The sequence below is a fragment of the Taurulus bubalis genome, assembly GCF_910589615.1.
Source record: "Taurulus bubalis genome assembly, chromosome: 17".
Classification (NCBI taxonomy): Eukaryota; Metazoa; Chordata; class Actinopteri; order Perciformes; family Cottidae; genus Taurulus; species Taurulus bubalis.
This window is the reverse complement of record NC_136605.1, coordinates 5892051-5907132: the sequence shown is the minus strand read 5'-3', so window position 1 is coordinate 5907132 and position 15082 is coordinate 5892051. Positions and strand designations below refer to the sequence as shown.

Sequence of the window (15082 nt, the reverse complement as noted above, 5' to 3'; positions counted from 1 at the left end):
CAAACACAGGACTTTCACCCAGGAGACAGCAGTTCCTTTCCTGGGTGAGTTTTCACGTGTGACGTGACATTACGTAAGAAAGTCTGCTATGGGCTGTTGTTTTTTATTCAGATTAGTTATGAAACACTGTTACTGTTGTTGTGGTGAGGTTGTTGCATTGTCACGTTATGACAGTGGTGGGCCGTCAGGGCCTGCTAAGCCTTCTCTGCTGGCCTCACAAAGTTATAGCTACTCTATAATGACATTTTGTTTTATTTTAATTTGGGCCTCCACTGCAGGCCCAGTTAGAAAATCCACGCCCTGCCATTGCGTTATGATGTTGTCACGCCGTCACGTTTTTACATCATAATTAACAAACTCTACAAACAGATTGTGCATTCATATGCTGCAAAGATTTTGGTTTAAAAAAAGCGCCCAGTTTCCGTTTATAGGCCGTGTAGTAGTGATCAATCCCGTAGGCGCGTGCTCTGGTTGAATGCAGGTAAACCGTCCGTGTGGCGAGCAAAAGAGGATGGTTTGGCCGACGTGCAATCTCAGAACACACCACCATCGTCTGACAATGTTTCCACTTTGTGTTGGTTTGAAACCAGCTTTTAAACCGCCTACTTATGAAACAATCCGGTTGTACAACTTGTCTGTCAGCAGTCTTGCATCTCACGTTGCTAATCAGACCGTAAAAACTTAGGTTGACTGTGTATATAAAATAAAACTAAGTTAAAACTAGCTCCACCTCAGACAGCCACAAGTATCAAATTGTGGTATTAATACTATAACTTAATCGGCACTACTACTACTACTTTTGAAATATTCTATTTTCTCAAACATAATGATCCTGCGGAAGCCCTGAGAGAGAAATTAGAAGAAGAAAAAAATTCTGGTGATCCATTTTCAAGTGTTTTCTCTTCCATGTTCATGATTATGGGGTTACCCCCTCAGCCCTTCACCCTCTTCACTGCAGACTCGGGCAGAGAAGAGCTCACACATCCAGTAACGTCTCTCCTCCCCTTTCAGTGGAATCTCCCCCAGGCCTATCTGATGTTCAGGGCAGTGCACAGTGTCACTGCGTTCATGTAACTGCAACATGTGCTGCCATGTGCTGCCATGTGTGCAAAGTGTTCCTCCGTGTGCAAATTAATGATTGATGTACTGTTTCCATTGTGTTCAACAGGATGGGGGGGGTGGGGGGGGCTCTTGTAAAGATATGGCTGAAGATTACAGTCTGGCTGGGATGCAGGACATGGTTTGCTCTTTCACATGTTGATACCTGGGGAACATTCCTGGACCCGTAGCGAGCCTGTTTACACAGGTCATATGTTGTGCGGTGTACGCTACATTCATAGAGTTGCAACCCATGTGAACACCTGGACTCTCTGATGAGCTTCCATATTGTGCATATGTTGTTACATTGACATTACATTGTGTAATGTCCAACAAGTGGTGTTGTGGGGCTCCATCGTGTGGTTGTTTAAAAAAGAAGAAGAGAGAAATCATACCTGAAACTATACATTTATATATAGAGATATGTTTTCCAATTGGTTATGTTGGTTACATTTGTAAAACAAGGTGGGACACTGGTGGGAGGTATTGAAATTGGACTGTTTTCATGTAATGAACACTCCTTGGATAAACTTTTTTTGAGTGACAGCCACAAGGCTTTTTCACAGTCCCATATGAATGATTCTTTGCGCCACAAACATGCGCATGTAGTAGCTTTTTTTAAATCCACACACACACACACACACACACACACACACACACCTCTGACTGAAAGCAGAAGGCAGGCTAATCTGGGAATGTGTGGGCATAATGCCAAAAGGAGTTTGAATTTACCCTTTGGGGCTGGAACAGGACAGCCAAACAGACAGCTGATAAGTATTGATGTCTTCTCATGAGTCTATCTTTGTGTGTGTGTGTGTGTGTGTGTGTGTGTGTGTGTGTGTGTGTGTGTGTGTGTGTGGCCGGAGAATCGCCTCTTACTTAGTTTCTTTCGGCAGTATTTAAAGGAATACCTTACACACTTTTTCCTTTTATTCACCGATATACAACTGACTGCAATGTGCATGAACTATTTAGTTATTATTTGTATACGTGCTAAAGTGTGATGAATGATGGTAGCCTATTTGATTACTACTGTACTACCAACTATACAACACATAGCTGCATCATTTACATTTAAATGTGGTAGGAAGACTCATCAATGCCTGAATTATAAAAAAAGATTTACTCTGGCATATTTACAGACCCTAAAAAAATAATTATAACAAAGTTAAACGGCTGGAGTAACAAAACATGTTCTGTAACTTTCAGCGAGATATACAACAGTTCTAAACTAAAAGGGATCAAAATAAATCAACTGAACTGAACTCTTAAAACAAGACAGTTAGACTACCTCGCTCGCAAAAACTTTTGAGTTTGATTTGATGTTATGAGGAAGGAGACATTAAATCACACGCGCTAGAACATGTCAAGTATATCACAACCGAGATGGAGATTTCATTCCAAGACTTCTTAGCGTTAGCTAGCTAGTTAACCTTGTTAGTGTTAGCATGGAGGCTAAAACGCTCTAGCTATTGTTTTTAAGAGTTTACAGTGACGCTACAGCAGTGCGCCGTACGGTTTATGGACGATTGACGTAACGTGCACTCGGTAGTGTGGCTTTATGACAAAAGGTAGCTAGCTGTAATGTGTGCGCGAAATGCTATTATAGTGTCGACACTACGAAAACAATGCCAATGGAAAGTAAATTAGAAATGTTTGGTGGACACCAAAAAAACGTCACTTTTCAAAGACATTCCCTCCAAAATTATCATTATGAATTTAAACATACTATAATTATTGAGGACAAAGAACATGGCTATAGGCATTACGTATTTGTGTTGGCAAGCAGAGCACTGGATCCCTCAAGCCAATCGGATTGTTCCGCAATAATCCAAAATCATCTGTGGCATAGTTTATGAAACATTCAGCAAGATCATCTTCTCAAATGAACACATTTTGGATTTTTTTAAGCGCAAATGCCAAGAGCAAGACAAGCAGTTGCCAAATATATACACACTTAATTATTTTGTTTAAAATTTGTTTTACCATACATAGCTTTAACAACTAATACATGTTTTGTAACAGCTTCTTTAAGTTAGATTTCACCAATCTTCTGATTCCCAGCCACAGTGATGTAGTGTAACTTATGTTTTGGGTACACTACATTTTCATTCACTCACATATATCCATACTCCCAAATATTAAAATAGTTCACACATGCAAGGCAAAGTTCATATTCCAAGCAGACATACAACCAGTACATGGTGAAAAAAAGAGGCCAAACAATCACAATCTGTTTTTATACCAATAATTTGATATTTTTATTTCCATTTATAAGTATTCATCTCAAGTCGACAATATACATTACAGCTCAGCTCTCTGGAATTGTCTACAAGTCGATGTGCTGCATGTCAGCCACAGAGGGAGAAGGGGAATGGCGGTAAGACTGAGGGACACCAGATAAGCCTAACAGGGGGGGGGGGAGGGGCCACCACATCCCAAATTCAGCCCAAATCAACACTTTTATCTTGCCATGATCAGCTTCATCATCTTCATCATTGTCATCATTCAATCCAGTGCTGTTGTGGAGAAGGGAATGCTGGGAACCTGGAGGACTCAGTGCAGTGGACCTGGAAGAGAGAGGAAATAGAGGAGGAAGGGAATGAGGGGAAATGCACTTTTAGGCCTGAAAAACATTTTATAAAAAAAAAAAATAATTGCATTAACCAATTGGTAGATTGACAGAAAAATGATCCGTTATAATTTGGATTGTAGATTAATCATTTTGGAAATTTCTAAGAAAAAGAAAGATTTTTTTCTGGATCTTTTTGCTGCTTCTCCTTGCTGTTGTCCTATCATATTTGGGTTTACCAACCCTTTAAGAATGGGCCTTTCCCCTGTAGTCACTTGAACGTGTCCCTACATAGTGAGTCGGCATGAAACTAAAGCCGCTACATTGAATCCAGCCGTCGTTCATTGTATCAATTACACTTTTCACACGCTTTTCCTACCGTGACGTGTGTGTGTGCCATGAAAAAGGTCTGTTACTCTGCAAAGTTTGCACTCAGTTGACAATATCCTGCTGCGAGCGATCCCATCTGGATGTGAGTCACAGACGTGGCATCGCTCGCCAATGAACGCCCGACCTGAATTGCTCGTTGTCGACTGAATGAATGAATCAGCAAATTGCGTCCCATCCTTACATTCAAGGTTGGAGGGCGACTCCTCATGACGTCCCCTCAGCTGCACTCTTCACACACGCAGCAAAAGCCTCCATCAGGTCTTTGCAGCCCTCTGCTCCCTTCTCTGCCACACTGCAAGACAGATTAAGCTCCGTTAGATCAGAGTCAAGATGACCCACATTTAAATACATTGCACAATACATTGTTGCATTTCAATGTCACCTTCCCACACAGACGGCATGTGAGCTGGGAAACAGAAAGAGGAATGGCAGCAGGCTTTAGTCAGCGGTAGTGGACTCAACTACGTCCCGGTCCAACTCATTCTGTTGACAGAGCCGCTGGGCGACTCGTGTGCCAACAGGTTTTAATGGCAGGAACAACAATAAATTTAAAAAAGATTTTTCTCCTCTTGAAGATTTCATTAAGACATGGAAAGTGAGTAATGCCGTCAGGGTGCCGAGCGACACCAATGGTCAACTTCCCCACAGAGTTTGAGAGTTTGCCCAACCCCTTTAAATAAGTACCAAAATGAAGGACAACATCCAGTGAAATGTTCCCACAATGACGACTGTTCTATGAATTTGAAATGCTTATGTTGACAAAGAGAAACAAATTAAACTAGAAAGAAAGACACAAAAGGGGATGAAAGTGTGTGTGAGAGAGAGAGAGAGAGAGAGAGAGAGAGAGACACACAGAATGCGGGCGAACAGATTATTTCAGGCTCCCACTGGAGCAAACACAGCGGCAGACAGTGCCACAGTTCATTAGGGTGATGGAGCGGAAGGGAGGGAGGGAAAGTGAGGGAGGAGGGAAAGTGAGGGAGGAGGGTGAGCCCATCTGTTTGATGGGACACCAGAAAGGGAGGGAGGGAGGGAGGGAGGCTGCGTGATCATGCAGAGATGACAAGACACAGAGGTAAGAGGGCGGGCCAGCAGGAGGCGGAGGGAGGGAGGGGAAGGGGGAGGGAAGGGGGGGAGGGTTCACGATACATGAATGTAAACCCATCCTTTGGCTCCTCCCATCCCTTCATGACGTCTGAATATCTCTCTGTTCTGCTTTTCCTCCAATCCCTTCTCAACCCGGCGCAGCAATCCTCATCTCCTAAACACGTCCATCCAACCGTCGTGGCTCAAATTAAAATGAAAGCAGCCACTGCATTTAAAAAAACGTTTTAGTCTACTCATTTAAAAAGAACAAGGTTGGTCTTTTTACAGGATGAGCAACAGACATTCAGTGTATGAATATGCAGTAAATATTGCTCTATATAGTCGTTTTCATTGTTAGTGGCGGAGTCGTGCAGGACTCACATATTTACACACATATGCTGAGGGGATTCAAAGGAAAGTGGCTTGTTGTTGTATCTCATCATCAGCCTCACTGCTGTGTCAATAACTGTATTAAAAAGCTGCTGATTTCCAAATTCAGAATGACTGCAAATCTACAGTGCAAACAGTGGAAACACCATCACATTGGAGCGCCAAAGCCATTTTAATACAGCAGCTTAGGGTCATCTCTGCTGCTTTATCTCTTTGTATGGCGGCCGGGTGCCTGTTGGTGATGTAACACACAGCTGGCTGCCGCAGATTATCACTCAGCACTTTACTTTGCCAGGAGGGATGGAGCGAAGTGTGTGTGTGTGTGTGTGTGAAGATGAGAGCCGTCGAGTTTGCGTCGCTGCAAGCGTGCATTTCTGGTGGTGCGTGCGCTCGGACGGAGTCAATGAGGGCTTCTGATTGGCAGAGCGTCCGACCCAGAGGGGGTGTTGTCGATAATCCTGCCGCAGCAGCGTACACACGTGTGTACTTCTCCACCTCCGTCCCGATAGGAGCCGACTGCACTGAGGCGGACGCGGGGAATCGTATCGACAGAGTTGTCGCCGCGCCAGAGAAGCCTCAAGAAAGTCTCCTCTACAGATTCTCTAATGTGATTCAAAGTGTTCGGATCCACATGCATGCATGTATTGAGAGGTGCACACAGGGGGCCATTGCAGAAAGCATCAGTGCAGTGTCGGTCACATGGACAGGCAGAGTGGGGGGAGTATAGAGACAGCCGATGACATCACCACCACCAATGCAATCACGCAATCTCCCGAGAGGAAACACGACTCTGAGCGAGGTCCCGTCATGATGTCATAGGGCACGGGGTTGTCATGGCGGCCCGAATAACGCGCATTATAAGGAACAAAACGTCCCGTCAGAAGATTCCCTCTGCACTCGACATCACGGGCGAATCACCGGTATGATTTGTAATCCAGAAGCCAAAGTCACGCTGGCCGAGCACTCGCCACATCCTGATCCCGGCTCAGGAGGAGTGACGCCGTCCTCCCGCCTCGGACACAATCAGGAAACGAGGGCTGAATTATTTAGACTGATCTGGCTGCAGCCGGTCCTCCGGGACGCACATGCATAATACATCGCAGAGCAGGTGCAAGCAGTCAAAGAGGATGCAGGGGCCAAATATTAGTCACGGGATCGCGATTAAGGCTAAAGTGTAGAGGGGGAGCGCACGAGGATCAATACAAGTCCCCCACTGGGCGTCTCGGGACAGCGTTTCCCAAACCTTTGTGGGGTTGTGACCCCTAATAACAAAGCAATTTCTACTCGTGAGCCGGCATCACCGGTTGCATGACATAATACTGTGTAGCAGACATTGTTTTTTCTTCTGCTCTCCCAGGCTGTTATTAATCTCATGACCCTTCCGATTGAAATGAGATTCACGCCTCAGGCAGCAGGAGAGATGACACCCAGCTCCAGTTTGTGCCTCTTGTGTATTCCCCCTAAACATTCAAGTCCCAGAGCACAATAAACCCAGAAGGTCCACAATACATACCGCTGTTTCCCAAACGGTATAATACAGGTGAAGGAAACAATCTCATGTCCCAGTATATAAAGTAAATACATATAACGTTTTATTTTGTATTTAAATATGATAAACAGTACAACACCAACCGACCAAGCTGATGAAAAGTTTGCATTTGTATCTCCTGTTGCACAAATTGAGCTCTGCTGTGTCGTTTCCGTGCCATATAAGTGGATGCAACTTGGGAAAAAAACTGGTTAAAAATCTCTGAGGGTCCTGGAAAGACCTCTAGAACAGACCAACAGAACCTCGGGTCCACCACGAACTGAGACACAAAGTTACATAGTCTAGTGCTGGGGTGGCCAGACTACGGCAGGCGGCAGGGGTCACTTTATCTACATTGCATGTCTTGGTTTAAACACCAGATGTCGCGGAAGTTTAGTAAAATGTTGGATGTCTGACTTAACCTCTTGACCCAATATTTGACGATCTCTGCCTGTTCCGTTTGCAGCATGCTAATATTAGACTTACATCTTTACATCAAAAGATTTGAAGCGGACCATGAAGCCACCAACAATATTTGTCAATTTATGCCTGTTTGAATTTGACATATTTACACGTAATATCGCCGTATCTTAGGTGGGGACTCAGGCCATGCATTAAAGTATTAGAGTGCATTGAAATGCTTTGAATAAGATGTAAGAGAAGAATAAAATATAATTGCGCTTTTATTTTGAAAAAAACGTGTTTCCTGCATCTTCTTGCAGTGTAACTAATTGAAGATCAACACATTCACTGTAGTCTGGCTCATGGCTCCTTGTACATTTCGGTATATGGCCCACGGTCAAAAAGGTTCCACCACGCCTGGTCCAGTTGGACTGGAGACTCTCACAGTTATTAATACACCCAGGAACATGTGTAATCTATAAGAAGAACCTGTCTTGGCGACAAGAGCGCACAACTTCAGAGCAGCGCTCGGATTTCAGCCGAGTCACTGAATTCCAAAACGAGAACTTCCAGCACGGTTTCACTGGTGGGAATGCACGTGCAGTTCTGCACATACGTCTGCAGGCAATCAATAACAGGGACAGGGGTGTAGTTTGTGTGTGCGTGGAGGTCAAAGGAGGGAGGGGAGGGGCTATGCGTTCCACTCTTATGAAAGAGCCTGGGGTCTCAAAGTACACAGACTTAGCATTAACTCACATGTTAGCTGAAGGAGTTTGCAAAGTACTATACTTGGTAAATATTAGCCAAAGAAATAACAGGCCCACGTTCTGCACTGCATGGGCCTGTTGTATCGTGAACCAGCTGTACAATGCTTCATCTTGTATCCTTACTTCTGGCTCCAATACCTTCCTAAAAAAGTGAATGAGACCAAATGTAACAATCGGCAGAAATGCTTTAATGCTCTTGCGCATAAAATAAAGAATCAAAGTAACTTAAAAGCTGCCATAACAATTTATTCCAGCTGTTTGAAAGGGGGCCGAAGTGATGGAACCCAAACTTCAATTAAAGGCGTTCAAATTGAGAAACAAATGACTGACGTGAAAATAAAATAGATACTGTTCAACACCCATTTTAAAAGTCATGGCATGCGTTCTTGTGTCCCACATGCTCGTATAGCCTGTGGCTCATATTTCACCTCTGTGCGACTTTGCTGGTGTGACCTTGACAAGGTCAGAACCATAAGGGTCGCAAAATATCCTCCGACCCAAACCAAATAAAACCACCTTGTCCTGAAACTGTGGGAAAAGGATCAAATCTGACCCATAGAGTGAGCATGAAGAGATGCTCATCGCAAAAACATGGGGCCGGAAGCCAAGATGGCCGCCTCCACACGTCTCTGGCCGAGTGTGAATGTGAGTGAGGCTGATCTGGTTAAAAGAAGCAGGTGTCGGGTCGAAGGGGTCACATGATCTATGGAAGGAAACATGTCACGGCAGCCCGCATGTACGGTCTCGCTCGTACACACGTCCATCCGTGCAGTCTATAAATACCGAGGGGCCCGGGTGTTCATTACACGGAAACCAAAGGGGAGCTGAGCATTTCAAATTCACCTTCCCGAAATAAATGATTCAAAAACCTCATAAAAACTGTTCTCCATGGGCTACTTTCAAAGTGACCGCCATGTCCGCCATTTTTAATCAATGTCACGTTGTGTCCCTGATGGCTGAAAGAAGGTTCTGCGGTTGACACACGCTGAAGAGTTCTTGACGTTTTGTTCTACGACATTAAACATTTCCGGATCATGATTTCTGGGAAGGCCCAATATATATAAGTCGCATATCAGACTAGGGTTGTGCGCGTGAGACACAAAGGTCTTACAAAAACGCTTTTGCTGCAGATGTCGAGGGACAAACATCCAAGAGCAAGTAACAAGTATCCAGTTGTATACTGTATGGGACCAATGTGGCTCTCGGGTCAACTCTGGCAGTTTAGCACCCCATTGGCATATTGCTGGAGCCACCTGACCTTTCAGGGTCATGGGTTCATGCTCCGCTGATAGTTGCCTGCAATGACCCACGTGCACTTAATCAACTAAGACCACGACACGCAGCGCGAGAACCGACTGTACTGTACTTTAGAACCACCGTATGGAGCGCCGACCTTGACCCTAGTTCCCAGTATAGAGGCCTTTTTAATGGGCTGCAGTAAACGCCCCCCCTCGTCCCTGACTACAGTCCTGTAGTCAGGGACTATTTAACAATGATGCATAATTTATATTCACAACACCTAAACATAAAGCTGTCACATTTTCTTTTATCAAACTATCTGTAAATTCAATGGATCTTGACGTGTCCTCTGACACTTTATGAAGAAAAAAGTTGGCATTCGCCAAACTGTTGCACATGATTAGCCATCCACCCATATGCCCCGCCAGCCCTCCCTCCTCCACCTCAACCTGCCGTCTTATCTGAAGGCTTCTCACACACACACACACCCACCGTCACCTTATCATGGCCCGACAGGCGGGCTGGAAGTCTACTAGCCACAAAAATGTGCTTACTCTGCACAAAGCCAATAATGGAAAACCAAAATTAAGAAATGCAGTTAGCTCCTCATGAGAATCCAGCTGGTGAGAGCTTGAAGACCTGGCTACCCTCCACTAAAACCCTATCTGTCCAAACGGAAGACGCGTGGAGGGTTGATGTGCACCAAAGTGTTAAATCATGGCACACACACACACACACACACACACACACACACACAGAGGGATACCCCAAAATATCTGAGCGGCTGGCGTCGTTGACAGAGTTGACAGAGCGCGAGGTAAAAAAAGAAAAAGAAAGAGAGGAGACGGCGGCGGACTAAAGGGAACGCGCCAACGCAAGGCATTCTGGAGGAAGGGAGGCTGGTGACGTAAGCAGATTCCCGGCCTTCATCCATGCGTACGCGTCGAGCATCAACCATCGCCCCGCTGCCACACATCATTAATCCCCTCATCGCTCTCCTCTTGCGTAGGGTACCCCGAGTTCTCATAACCGCTGACCCCCCTGCAGCTACGTAGGATGTCGGAATCAGTTACATTTACATGAAAGACTTCGGTCTCTTTTGATGCCAACCCCCAACGTCCTCGGAAGAGACTCCATTTTAGCGTGGCGCATTTTCAGGATGCTGTTGTGTTCCGATTATAATTTTTTTTTTATGAAATCGCCATTAGACGAGTGAGCTGTTGGACGGCCCGTGGTCAGGTTTCCCCAACACCTCAAGAACCCTTGAAGGCAGCGGGAGAACTTGCAGACGCTCAGGAGGCGCACAGTCCTTTTGTGCACGGGTTTGGTGTCGTGACTGAAGGATGCACAAAATGTCAAACTAAATAAAATAAAAAAAGACACATTCACACACAACGTGCAACAACCGCCCCCCATCACCTACCACTTGTCCAGCTCAGCCTTGAGAACGGCACAGGCAGCGGGGACGGGGGTCTCGGCGGGGGCGGCGGCGGTCTCGGAGTCCGACATGTCTGCGATGGTGCTGCTGCTGCTTGGTGTCTAGGGTGCTTGTCCTGTCCTGTTCCTGTCCTCCGCCTATGGACAGATCCACCGAGAGAGACAGAGAGAGAGAGAGAGAGAGAGAGACAGTTGAGAGTGAGTTTGTGAAGGGGGAGGGCGCAGGGGAGGAGGTGGGAGGAGATAAACATGTGAGTGGGCAGCACACGTGTGTACACAGCGGTCAGAGGGGTGGGGGCTCTGAGGTGAAGGGCCATTGACCCAGATTGAGGTACAAAGGGAGAAGATTGGACATTAGGGACAGAAAAAGAAAAGGGAAGGTTGAGGCGCCTGCATGGAGGAGCTCAACGCTGGGAGCTGCAACTCTCACCAAACACTAACACTCAACGCATCCAACTCACTTCACAGCCCACACATGCACAGTGTGCACGCTCCCAACATAATGTCATCGCCCCATTGAGTTGTGCCACCTAGTGGCGGCTTTGTGCAAAGAGCTCTCAGCATCTTCTTACTGCAGCTGCACATGGCAGCCATGCTTCTTTAAAATAAGGTCAGGGAATGTCACGCAGCAAAGCAATGTTTTGAGTGCTGAATAAAAGGGAAAAGGACGTTTTTCTGACACGAGCGTCTTCTACAGTGGCCATGTTGTGTTTTTAGGTGGTAGCAGTGGCCACATTGAGCCGTGTGTTCTTTGTAGGGGACAAACGCAAAGTTTTCCAAGGTCAGTCAGAACTTAATGGATTTCAAAAGTTTGAACCAACCTGCAACAAAATATTTTCTTCTTTGGCTTTTACACTACTTTTCCATTTCAAATCAGTTAATTTTTTTCAGTCCAGTAACCAATCAAAGAATCCAACAATCTTCCAGCTATACTTGGGACCCATATAGTTGCAGATCAATAAGAATCAATAATGATTTATTAATTATTCATCACCTTCTAATGCTGAGCACCTAATGTGAGTTTTTAAGAAACTTACTTTACAAATGTGGTCTACATTAATTGACAAAAATAATCAACACTGTATGGAAAGACAAGTGCCAATTTCATTTTCAAAAATATTAAATTAATTTAAACGTTTATTTGTTATTTTTTTTTAAATGCTTGGAGTACAGGTGTTAAAGCGTTAATGGCTTCAGTTTCTGTACTTCCTGTTCTGAACAAAGCCTGATTGAAACATTGTGCACTGCCCCTTTAACGGGATGAAGACCTCATTATGACTGAAGTGTATCCGCCATCACCAGGAGGGCTTGCGTAACGTTACGCAACAACCCGCACGAGCGGTCTGCAGCCGCTGCTTTGCATACAAGGGGCACGAGAACGCGCATTTCCTCCGGTACAAAGCTTGACTTATAACTCTACAACCCTCCAGACGGTGCCTATATTCACCGTCGCCCCTTCTAAAACACAGAAAAAGTTACTTTAATTCAGTTTATTTCACTATATTTCCGCGCGTCTCGTGCGCGCACCCGACGGCGGTTCGAGGCTCGCCCGCTACACACACCTGCCCCTAAACCTCTGCTAATTAAGTGCACCAATGACTTCTGGGATACGTAGTCCTCATGTGCGCATCAGGCTGCTTTGAAAGCCGAGAAAAAAATGGGGAAGAAAAGACGCTTCTACTTTTATTTATTTATTTACTGTTTTTCGTCAACCCCTGCTCAACATGTGTGCGATATCGAGCACAACTCGCATTAGCATGGCCTCTGCCGCGTCCTAAAATAGAGCCAGCTCCTCATTCATATTCCAAGAAGAACAGAAAGAGTGCGCAGCGCCTTAATTACATCAGCATGAAACGCCAACCAATTAACTTCCTGCACGGAACAAAAACAAAAAAAAACTACTCCGCTTGCAGAATAATGCTCTCTTATGCATATACATGCTGACAGGAGGACACTAGATAAAGCAAGTACATATCATGACTCAATAAAGTTGGGGGGGGGGGGGGGGGGGGGAAGTGTAAATATGGAATATTAGCCTGAACCAGACTATGGATCAAATAGCATGAACTCCAACAGATTCTGGAAGGAAGTTTCTCTGTGAAGTAAGTCTTTGAAGCATAAGAAGAACTTCAATGAGAAGCGCATTCAACAGCTCCATGGGAGACGGAGGCAAGAGGGAACACCATGTACTATGAGCGACATGCGTGGCTTCCCGTTGCAGAAACACAGCACATGAGATTGACTGAATTTGTGAAACAGACCCATTAGTTTCCTACCTATCTGCAGATGGGACGTCTTGTCTTGGTCCTGAGTTGGTCGGCTCAAAAAGTGTCTTAAATGTGTGCAGGAGGGAAAAAAGGAGGGGGCTTCAGTGTGCTGCTCTGTAGCTGAATGTGATCTCACTGGAGGAAAAAGGGGTGTGTGAGCCCGAGGTCTTATTTAACAGTCAAGTGTGCATGTGTGTGCTCATGGTATGTGCACCGCAAACATGCAGGCTGAAAGGGCAGTGGGGGAGGGGAGGGGAAGAAGAAAAAAAAAAAATAGAATTGCAAGGAAGCCTGAATGGAAAGAGCAACAGACTAAAAAGGAAGATCCATAAGGGTTGGAAGGAGCTATAGGCTGTGTGGAAGGAGGTGGGGGAGGGGCCCTGCACATGTTGTAACATGTACAGTCCAACATGGCTGCCTGGATGTGGTGGACTGCGGCAAGGTCGACATGCCAGGCCATAAAAACGAGTGAGATATGGAGGGTCTTCATCGTAAACACACACACACACACACACACACACATGTTCTGCTTTGAAAGACGTCAGCAACATAAACCTGTTCTCCATGTCATCAAGTGGACTGCGGCTTGCGGCAAATGGGGATTTGAACATAAAAAGGTGTGTGTGTGTGTGTGTGTGTGTGTGTGTGTGTGTGTGTGTGTGTGTGGTCTGTTTTTGGAGGTGACCCCTTGCCTGTGATGAACTCAGAGGAGCCTTCAAAGTCAGTCTGTAGGTCACACACAGGGAGGCGTGCCGGGCCTTTGCAGTACACGACCTGAGGCGGATTGAATGGAGGAGGCTCATGTTTACTGCAAGGTGTCACGGGTAAAAAAAAAAAAAGACGCCAGGCGAGTTCTCGGCTCCCGAACGACGTGCTGTCCTTGAGAGTGGATATGGGGCTTTCTGAAGAGGTCAATTCACTTAACGCTATGTTCTTCTTCCCCAACAGGAAGTTGGACGTCTCCGAAGGCAAATTGTGCCGAAGCACAAGTAATGCAATGTCATGGACCACAGAAGGCCTCTGAACAAGGGAGGGCCAGAAAGACGAAGAAGAGGAACAAGAAGAACAAGAAGAACAAGAAGCTAGAAAGACTAAATAACCACAGCAACATAGAGATACTTTTTTCAAAACCATAATAATACATGTATTAACCAGAGAACTCTATGAACATAGCATCAGATTATACTTATTTGTCTTTCAGTGACTGTTCGGCAAACAAAAGGAATCAACATGGTTCTTGGTGTATTTCAGTGCTTTGTGTTCTTGTCTTTCTGTTCTGACTCTTGTTTGTTCCCCATGAACTAATCTGTTCACAGCCTTCGAAATAAAAACACATTCATATTCAGATCAGCTCCTCTAGCTCCTCTGTCTCTATCAGTATGTCATTATATGACATCATCTCTTGCCTCAGTTTCACCAAGTCAAAACATGTTTCATCTGCTCATAGGCCAGAGATATTGACCACAAAGTTGTATTACTGAAGTTGTTTCTTCTCTGTCTCTGTCCTCTTCCTCTGTTTTCCCATGTTTGGTCCGATAGGCGGTGTAGTTCCACACATGTCCACCAGACGTCGCTGTTGAGTTCCTGTCTCTGTCGTCTGACCTGCAGGAATATAAAACTTTGTTTAACCAGAACTGATGTCTGCAGTCGAGGAACAATTAATGTAGCGGTTATAAAAACACACACACAAAGAAATGTCTTAATTTAACTATGAATTATAGACATATTAGGTTTTATAATCTCCAGACAAAAATACGCTAAAAGCGAAATTTTTTAAAATCATAATATTTTTTACCCATACAGCAGAGAGGTCTGTGGGATCTCAATACTATATACACAGAACAATGACAATGCATGTATTTATATTTATTTTAGTGGATAGTTATACCCACAAAAAAAGAGGTGG

General features: G+C 45.0%; 1 long non-coding RNA gene across 2 annotated transcripts; it reads right to left on the bottom strand.

Annotated features, from left to right (window-relative positions):
- Positions 1-3347: 3347 nt before the first annotated feature.
- On the bottom strand, positions 3348-13305 carry LOC306749312. 2 transcript variants are annotated; one of them, XR_013771180.1, is made up of 4 exons: positions 13186-13305; positions 10896-11047; positions 4242-4352; positions 3348-3668 (listed from the first exon to the last, which is right to left on the bottom strand). It is a non-coding gene; the product is annotated as an uncharacterized lncRNA (long non-coding RNA). The 2 variants fall into 2 exon arrangements; XR_013771181.1 differs by lacking the exon at positions 13186-13305 and having other exon boundaries at positions 10896-11065.
- Between the last annotated feature and the right edge of the window lie 1777 nt (positions 13306-15082).